Source organism: Centroberyx affinis, unplaced genomic scaffold (genome assembly GCF_046629955.1).
Source record: "Centroberyx affinis isolate AG114_WGS23_722 - 3 ecotype Tasmania unplaced genomic scaffold, CSIRO-AGI_Caff_v1 ptg000868l_1, whole genome shotgun sequence".
NCBI lineage: Eukaryota > Metazoa > Chordata > Actinopteri > Beryciformes > Berycidae > Centroberyx > Centroberyx affinis.
Window position 1 is genome coordinate 90820 of NW_027279462.1, and position 10085 is coordinate 100904.

Genomic DNA, 10085 nt, shown 5'->3' on the forward strand with positions numbered 1-10085 from the left:
AATGCACCAGCTTTTCAAGCCATGCGCTCCTAACTAATCATGTCTTAAGTTTCTCAATTTTTTGACAAATTACCTTATTGTGCTTGGACCCCGCAATTGCCGCTTGCAGCTATATTGGCAATTATTTTTGCTTCCTCCATTTCCTCTTCTGCCCTAAAAGTATCTGGATCTCATAAACCATAAGAGCTACACCAACCAAACTTGGCAGATAGGTCCAAAGTCTCAGCCACTCCTAAGGCATCAAAACCCACGTCAATTGGCCTCATGGTGGCACTATAACAAGCAACTTTAGGTTTTGGTCTATAACTTCTGAACCATAAATCGTAAAGAACAACAAGAACAAGTACTACTACCACAACTAACACTACTACTGCAACTTAGAAGTCCTATTACTGCTGCTACTACTACTACTACTACTACTACTACTACTACTACTACTATTGCTACTTCTACTGGTACTAATACTGCTACCATTTTAAACTACTAATTCAACTACGCCAAACACTTAAACTACTACTACTACTATTACTGTTACACTGCTACTGCTGCTACTACGGCTACTACTGCTACTACTACCACAATTGCTACTTTTACTGTTTCTAATACTGGTAGTCCAAATACTACTGCCGATAGAAGGCCCCTGTGTCCTATTCACGACACTGTTGATTCTGCCTGTACTGTAGTATCGTGTTTATGGCACCAGGGGGAGCCCCACAGACAGTCAGTAGTTTCCTATTCATGACACTATTGATTCTCCCTGTACTGTTGTGTCATGTTTATGACACCAGGGGGAGCTCTACTGACATTGTACCCTTAACATTGAAGGCTTGTATTCCGTAATTTCTTATAGTCACTGCCACCTAATTATTCTAAAGTTTTTCTAAAGTGATCTAGTCATTTGCTGTAGTCAAATATGACCATCTACAGTGTATTTCACTGTGTAACATACACACATATCGCTCTTACTACTACTACTACTACTACTGCTGCTGCTGCTGTTGCTGCTGCTGCTGCTACTGCTACTACCACTAGTGGTACGTCTGTTTCTAATACTGATAGTCCAAATACTACTACTACTGCTAATTCTATTAGATCTCCTCCTGATATTACAACTGCTGCTTTTACTACAACCCATAATACTACTCATTCTACTACTACTACTACTACCTATCCTTTCATATATTGATAATGACAGGACTTTTGGCTTTTGAGATAAATTGCATAAGATCCAAATACTCAAAATTTAAAGACATTTAAACTCTTTGTAATGAATTAAACTGTCTTCAACCTTCCTTGCTGAAGCTAGCATACACATTTTCTTCAGAAAATTTAACCTTTTCTAGTTTGATTTGTTCTTTTGTTATTTGATTGCTTTTCATTATTTGACGTGTGCATTCATTATTTGATGGTTGGCTTTTCATGATTTGACATGAATATTCCTTATATGATGATGTGAGCATTCATTAGTTGTTGTAATTTGTTTTATTGTTGTAATTTTGTATTATTAGATATGATCATTTATTGTTGGATTGTGGCACAATAAATGTTCCATATTTTACAGGAGGAGAAAAATCCAGTGGAAACAAGCCATAGGCTGCATTATGTTCCAGTAGCCTCCAAAGCATCATCTGTTTTACTGTTGTCCTTGTAGTGTCACGGATCTGTGAGGACTCAAATGCAGACACAGGTGGAGGCAGGAATATGGTACAAAGGGGTTTAATTACTTTTTTAATGGTTTTTAACTCACGTGTCTGATTATTTTTACTGGTCAATTGCTGGTCTTAATTATTATTTTATTTTATTTTATTTTATTATTACTTTCTAATTGGATTTAATTCACATGTCTTATTATTTTTACTGGTCAGTTGCTGGTTAATTATTTTATTTTATTCCTACTTTCTTAATGGTTTTAACATGTATTATTTATGTATTTATTGTAATTGTGTTTACTTATGTCTAGTGTTTTATCTTGGTTTTTATCTTGTTTTATCCAATCCTTGGATGGGAGACCACCTGGTGCCGGAAGTGGTGTTGGAGGACCAGTAGGAGGTGCTCTTCCCTCTGGTCTCATGAAGAATATCCCCAATGCCCCAGGGCAGAGACAGGGACTCTGTCCTGTGAGTGAGCACCGTCCTTCGGATGAGACGTTAAACCGAGTTCCTGACTCTGTGGTCAATAAAGATCCCATCGGCACTCATCGCAAGAGTAGGGGTGTAACCCCGGTGCCCTGGCAAAATTCCCAAACAGGCCTTCCTTCCATCATGGCCACCTAATCATCCCTCTTTAACCTAATTGGCTCTTTCAGTCCTCTACTCTCCACTGGGATAGCTGATGTGTGGTGAGCGTTCTGGCATCATCAAACAAACAAAAAGCTTCATTTTATATATCGGGCCTTCAAAGTGCTCTCTGAAACTAGGCCTGATATGGCTTGTGTCCCTGAAATGAGAAAATTAAAACTTTGTCGTAGAGCTAAACCAAATACATCGTTGGAAAGGTCTCGACCTGGAGAGTAATTATGTCAGTATGAAGATTCTACATGGCTCCTGCTTTGAAATACTGTCCTTTGAACCTTGACCTTGGTGTATGTTTGAAGGCTTATAATTCAGCAACAAAAGGGCTTACAGGCATGGAACCAACTGTTATAGAGAGCTCTTGACCTCAGCTATCATGTAAGTATAGTCAACAACTGGGGGCACTGTCAAATATGGGTAAAATATGGTTACAAATAATTTTCACCCATTTAACAATTAGATATTTAAAATCTGATTACACAAATGTGTTTACCATCCCCTTAAACTCCTCAGTGTACTCTCAATTCAGTATTTACAACTTCCAATTCTAGGAAAAACACTAATATTTTTTAAAAACTACAATTCCCTATAGTGTTCCCTAGGGTTGTAAGTAGGTTCGTGAAAAGACGTATTAACTGAATATATCAAATATCTAATACAGCCAAACTAGTAATTACACTGCATCTAGATGATCTATGTTAAGAAAAAGTAAAGATGTTGGTTTATTTCAGATAATTTAGCCAAAACAGGAGTCGAACGTGCCAAGTCCACCCACAACAGCCGTTCTGTGGGCCACGTCATCCAACGGTCTGTATGTGTGTGTGTGTTCGACTCCTGTTTTGGAGACTTTAATGAAGAACTAAGGCAAAAATACAAAAAGCAGGAGTACCAAAAAAAACACAAAAGGCACAGGCTGGCAACAGACAAAAGGGAAACAAAGGAATACAAAAACCAACCTGGCCGGAAACAAGGCAAGACGCAGAAAACTGGTGAAAAGGCAGGATAACAGGAGGACGGGAACACTGGGGAACACTGGGAAACAGGAATGGAACAGGAACAAAGCAGGTAGCAAACAAGAAGCAAAACAGATGAACTGACAAGGAGTGGATGGTGAACTGGGGTAGATATACCGTGGGGATGGGTGATTAGTGATGAGGTACAGGTGTGTGGGAGCGGGAGGGGGGAACAGGTGAAGAGAGAGATAGACCAGGAGGCGGAGACACAAGGGCAGACAGGAAACACAGAAACAAGGAAAATACAAACACAAAGAAACACAAAGGCAGGACATGGCAGAACCATGACAGTCAATCTGTTTACAACTAATTCCTTTACAGCTGAATGAGATCAGAATTCAAGAGACAGCCAAGACATGAGCTGAATAGCATGGCAGAATGCCATTTCTTTATTTTTCATTCCACTCAAATACATTTTATTGAAAATGCACATTTAATTGTCATAAAAAAAAAGCTAGACTGTAGTCCTCTCACGGCACTCGGGGAGGCGCTGTTCTGTCTGGCGCTGGGGTATGACCATTGAAGTAGAAGAAGAAGAAGTAGAAGTACACTTTATTATTGACTGTATATGACGAATAAGTGAATGATTGGAACTTGAGATAGGCTACAGGTTTGACTGCATTTCCTTTGGACGTGCAATATGAATAATAATAAATTAATGAATCGTGGCAAATAAAGGTGCCTCGTTGAAATCAACGAGCTTTGCTATACGAAATATATATATATATATATATAAATATATATGAAAGCCGGCTAAAATCATATATCTTTTAATTAGTAAATTACTGAAGTGCACTATTAAGGTGACGAATCTTCATCTGGGTTTGTGTAAATGACACTTTACATAGAACTCATAAACTCGTAAACAACGTAAACTGTGCAACATTATGCACATTCTAAACCGTCCCGTTCCTATCACAGGAACCAAGAACCGATCATTTCGGGGGTTGTTAAGAATATTGTGTTCATATTTCGTAAAGGAAATATGCGTGCATGTCACGGAAAATTTAATTATGGCCATAGGCTGTAAACAAGCGCATATACGAGAACTGGAGGATTCCGAACAAAAATGTATCTCATTGTTCCACATGCTCGAAATACATGGTGTGTAATACAATATATCATTTATGTTATTTCATAACCAAATAATGGTTATTATAGCCTGCCCTCATTCTATTTCCTCAAAACGCCAAAAGCGCCTCAAAAGCACCACGAGCTGTTAAAACACTATAACGCTGATGTACACTTATCTAGAAATGTAGTTTTGGTTCAGAGACGTTGAGATTCTACATATCCGTGGTTTGCAGAAACGTAAAATGCCAACATTTTATTCTGGCGACTGGGTTGGAATGTAAACAAACCTTTAGTATACACAAATGTCTGGAAGAAGGTGACCTACTTCTAATTCCCTGAATACTTGAATTTTGTCAAAGCGTCTCTGCCCGGAATCGAACTCACGTCTCCTGCTTGAGCGTCTGCAGTCTAACTCCCTGCGGCCCATGTGACCCACAAAGTGGAAAATTAAGATATAACAAGATAAAATAATTTAAAAAGATACAACAAACACCATCAGTTAAGAAAAAGCCATAAGATAAAAGTGAGTCTTAAAAAGAGATTTAAAAGAGGATACTGAGTTTGCCTGCCTGAGATCCCCTGGCAGGGAGTTCCACAGCTGAGGGGCCCGAACAGCAAATGCCCGGTCACCTTTAGTGACAAGTCGAGATTTTGGAACCATTAGTAGGGCCCTGCTGGAGGATCTCAAGCAGCGATCAGGCTCACAGGGAGTTAGCAGATCACAGATATAGGCAGGAGCCTGACCATTCAAGGCTTTAAAAAAAACAAGCAGTAAAATCTTAAAATCAATTCTAAAACTCACAGGTAACCAGTGAAGGGCAGCGAGGATTGGTGTAACGTGGTCGCTTCTCTTGGTACATGTTAAAAGCCTGGCAGCAGTGTTTTGTATCAACTGCAGTCTGTGGATGTTTTGCCTGCTGATACCAGAATAAAGTGCATTGCAATAGTCAAGTCTGGAGGAGATAAAAGCATGGATGACCTTTTCTAAGTCTGCAGAGGAAAGGAAAGACCTGATCTTGGTTAGCTGTCTCAGTTGGGCAAAGCAGGACTGCACCACTTTGGTCACCTGAGCATCAAAAGACAACTCTGAGTCAAAAATAACACCTAGGTTGCGGGCCTCTTTTCGAACATTATTAGATAAGGCACCCAGACTAGAGGAGAGACAGGGTCTGGCTGGTTGCTGGAGCAACTAGAGAGGGCCTGACACTGGAGGTCTGCAGCCAGACTCCTCTCCATATGCCCCTGCTGTCGCGAGGCTAAAAATACCCATGACTGTGCTACACAGACGTACCAACTCAGCGTACGCAAGTTTGTTGTGCTATCACCATATAGCAGCCTTTACGTATCATGGCTGCTGTCGGTTTGTTTGCTGTGAAAGAACTGCAGCCAGTTCTTGTAGATGCTGAAGGGAGGGGTGAGCAGGACGGGATGTTTAAAGTTGATAAGGACTGATATCCTGTACGTGCTGCTGGCCTCGGTAGTAAAGCTATGCTAGAAGATACAGCAAAAAGAAAGTCATAAGCAGGGGAGTGAATCAGTTTGTTTGTCGTTATTATTTTAACTTAACATGTTTTGTTTTATTGTTCAGTGTTCTGATTTATAATTCTTTTATAAAGCAATGAAGCAATGTCATGTCACCTATTATGCTAAAACAATCAAATGCCTGTAGACACATGCACGCATTCTTCAACTCAATAAGTTCAGGAAAATACATGATGGAAACTTCATTATGACACGGTCACAGGTTCCCGCTACAGAGGAGATGATCTGATTATCTGACTGCATGAGTTTGCATATTAATACCGAAAAGCTGATATTACTGAAACTGCTATAACTACTTAAAGCTGTAGAATATTAATACTGCCCGTGTGTTGTGGGATAGACAAGTAGTAGTAGTAATAGTAATAGTAGTAATAGTAATCACTATGCTTTGCTGTCCATACACCCATATATGGGCGTGGGTTGGTGGAAGAAGCCATTATATAAACAGGGAGAGCTGTAGAGAGACTCTGAACTCTGCATCTACACCCCAGCAGCACATCTACTCTGCACTCCCATATGGCCAGTAAACATGCCCAATATGGTAAGTCAATATGTTACTCTAGTCATATTGTTCTTTAACAAATATTCTAAGATATATTAACTGAAACTTTTATTATGTTATGGTTTTACATCAATGACGGGCAACTGGTGGCCCACAGGCCACATCTAGCCTCAGCATCTCTTAAATAAGAAGAAGAATAACCCAGATTAAAGGAGTAGTTCACCCAAAAATGAAACTTCTCTCATCATCTACTCACCCTCATGCCAGTTGAAACACAGGTGAAGTTTGTCCATATAACACACAGGGAGGTTGCCAGCACAACTCCATAGCAACCTTCTCCAAAACAACTGAAGTCAGTGGGGACCAGTTCTTCAGAGTTCCAAAAAGACCTACAGTATATTTACACCATCATGTATAGATCTTTCTATTCACAGTGTGATTGTTTGGCAGTTTTTGTTTTGGAACTCTAAAGAACAGGTCCCCATTGACTTCAGTTGTTTTGGAGAAGGCTGCTACCAAGTTGTGCTGGCAACCTCCCTGTGTGTTATATGGACTAACAAATTTCATCTGTGTTTCATTTGGCATGAGGGTGAGTAGATGATGACAGCATTTTCATTTTTGGGTGAACTATTCCTTTAATTTCTTCCCTATATGAGCACTAATAAGGATCAGTGACAAAACTGTGATCTCTGGACAGACACAGACTTGCAACAGGCATGTACAGTATTGCATGGTACTTGAAAGATACCTTTATTGTCTTTTGTTTCAGACCTGATCTCTTTCACATGAGCATAATGGACATCAGATATGCAAGTGACCTTCCCTTATTTTATCTCCTCTGTGTTTGCCTGTGCTCATCTGGTAACCACCCAGAATTTCACATACTATTATCTGGCTACTTACTCTGGGACACAAAACTATGAACTCTGCGAAATGTAGTATGTAGTCTTTGTATAGCACTCTATTTAGTGTGCAAAGACTATGTATAGTCTTTGCACACTAAATAGAAAATTTTGATATGAACCAATGCAATTCATTTCGATGTGTTCATTGCTTCAATCTATCTCTAATAGCCATTTAATTCCTCATGCGCAAGTCATCATTTTTGGTTGTCCTCCTAGGAATTAATTTATACAGTATTATTTCAGAAATTCACTTCCTTTACCAACTTAGAGTAAAACAGCCATATTTCTTATAATTTATTTATAAGAATTCATTGACGTATAGTCTTTCACTTATTAAAGAAACTCTGATAGATAGCAACTGTCACTTCATTCTGTGGAACCTTCCTCTAGACTGCAAGTTATCAATTTTCATAAAGGAACACAACAAAATATACTAAATAAAAAAACTTAGTTAGTCAGAGTAAATAACTGAAGAATAAAACTGAAATAAAGACTATTTTTCCATCAGCCGATTCAGTGTTCTATTTAATAACAATAATAATAATTTTATTTATAATAGCACTTTTCTTAACAGTTACAAAGTGCTGAACACCAGATGATTAAAATAATGACATAAAATAAACACAAGAAATAGCATAAAAATACATTCAGATAATAAAAGCCAACAGAGAATAAAACAATTCCGAAAAAGCATGTTTAAAAAAGTATGTTTTCAATTGTGATTTAAAAGCAGTGACAGATTCGGCCCTTCTAATATTCTCGGGTAAACTATTCCACAACTTGGGGCCCTCACCGAAAAAGCTCTGTCTCCTTTGGTCTTAAGTCTGGACTATGGAACTGACAACAGAGCTTTTCCAGTGGATCTCAGTGAGCATTGTTGCTCAAGGGGAGTTAAAAGTTCAGAGATATGTTGAGGCCAAACCATAAGTGGATTTAAAAGTCAGTAAGAAAATTTTAAATTTTGGCTTTACAGTGAATAGCAATAGTCCATACATGAAGAAATAAGTGCATGAATCACTTTCTCTAAATCAGCAAATGAAAGGAAAGATCTGATTTTAGAAATATTCCTTAACTGACAGAAGCATGATTGCACAACTTTTTTAATTTGTTCTTCAAGTCTGAGTCAAAGATAACTCCAAGATTTTTACATTGGTGGAAAGGGGGCCAAGAGATTGATAGTAAATAGTTTGGATGTTATTGGGTGGGCCAAATATCACCACTTCAGACTTGTCATCCTGTGTGACATCCAAGATTTAATATCTGCCAGGCAACGTTTTAGGGAGTCAACCAGCAGCATTGGGCTTTACCGGTAGATACGACTGAGTATCGTCAGTGTAACAATGGAAAGAGATATTATGTCTTTTAATTATATGGCCAAGAGGGAACGTGTACATTGAAAACAGAATGGGGCCCAGGATGGAACCCTGCAGTACGCCACAACTATGCTGATTTAGTGATGGAATTACCCAGAGAATCTTCTGTCAGACAGATATGACATGAACCATTCAAGAGCAGTGTCTGTGATACCAAGAAAATTTTTTAGCCGATCAATTAAAATATTGTGATCAACCGTGTCGAATGCAGCACTATGGTCAAGTAATATGAGTATGGAGCAATTGCCTGCGCCCCTTGCTAACAGTAAATCATTTGACACTCTTACTAGTGCCGTGTCAGTGCTGGAAACCTGATTGAAACTTTTCGAACATTTCATTATTGCTCAAGAAGAAAGTCAGCTGGTTATACACAACCTTCTGAAGTACTGTTGAGAGAAAAGGAAGCTTAGAGATTGCATGTGGAGGTAATGAATTTGTAGTTTGCTTGACTAATGATACATGCATGGAGAGAAGTGCACAGCAGAAGTACTGATACAGTCTTTGAAAAGGAGTTAAGAGTTCATAGAACTCTCCTTTCTGTGATTAGGTGCACATAAAATCACATGAGGATACATAATAGACACATGGTAATCAATATTCTAAAGAAAGCAGATATCCTAGCCTAAAGCAAGACATTGAATGCAACTTTTCTCCACAATAACCAAGTGTGGTTGTTAAACCGTTTTTTCAATACTGCTAATTTGGGTGTTTCACAAAGGGTTTATGTAGAACCATTTGAGCCATTGGGTGCTATAGAGAACATTTCTCAAAGGGGTCTTTTCTGATACTAATATAGAACCTTTTTGTAAAGAGACCAGGAATATTTTCACCCATAGGTCTATGCATATTGTCCCTACATGTTCATTATATACATACATACATATGTCTCTTCTGTCTTCTCAAAGCAATTGGTGTAGGTGTATGGTACAAAATCTTATGAATACCTAGTGTTGATTCTTAGCTAATGTTATTCATTCTTCCCCTCAGAACACACTAGCCATTATAATGAGGAGCTCAGGATCGTCATGGTCGGGAAGACTGGAACTGGGAAGAGTGCCACTGGAAACACCATACTGGGGAGAAATTGCTTTGAAATTGCTTCCCCTACGTCTCTGACTGAAGACTGCACTAAGGCCAGAGGTGTGGTGGATGGACAGAAGGTTGCTGTTATCGACACTCCGGGCTTGTTTGACACCAGGCATTCCCTGGAGAAGACAGTTAGAAATATGACCCAATGCATTTCTTTGCTGCTCCTGGACCCCATGTGTTCCTGTAGTGATCATGCTGGGCAGATACACAGAAGAAGAGAAGCAGACGGTGCAGAAGATTCAGGAAACCTTTGGAAAAGATGCCGACAAATACAGCATGGTTCTCTTTACTCATGG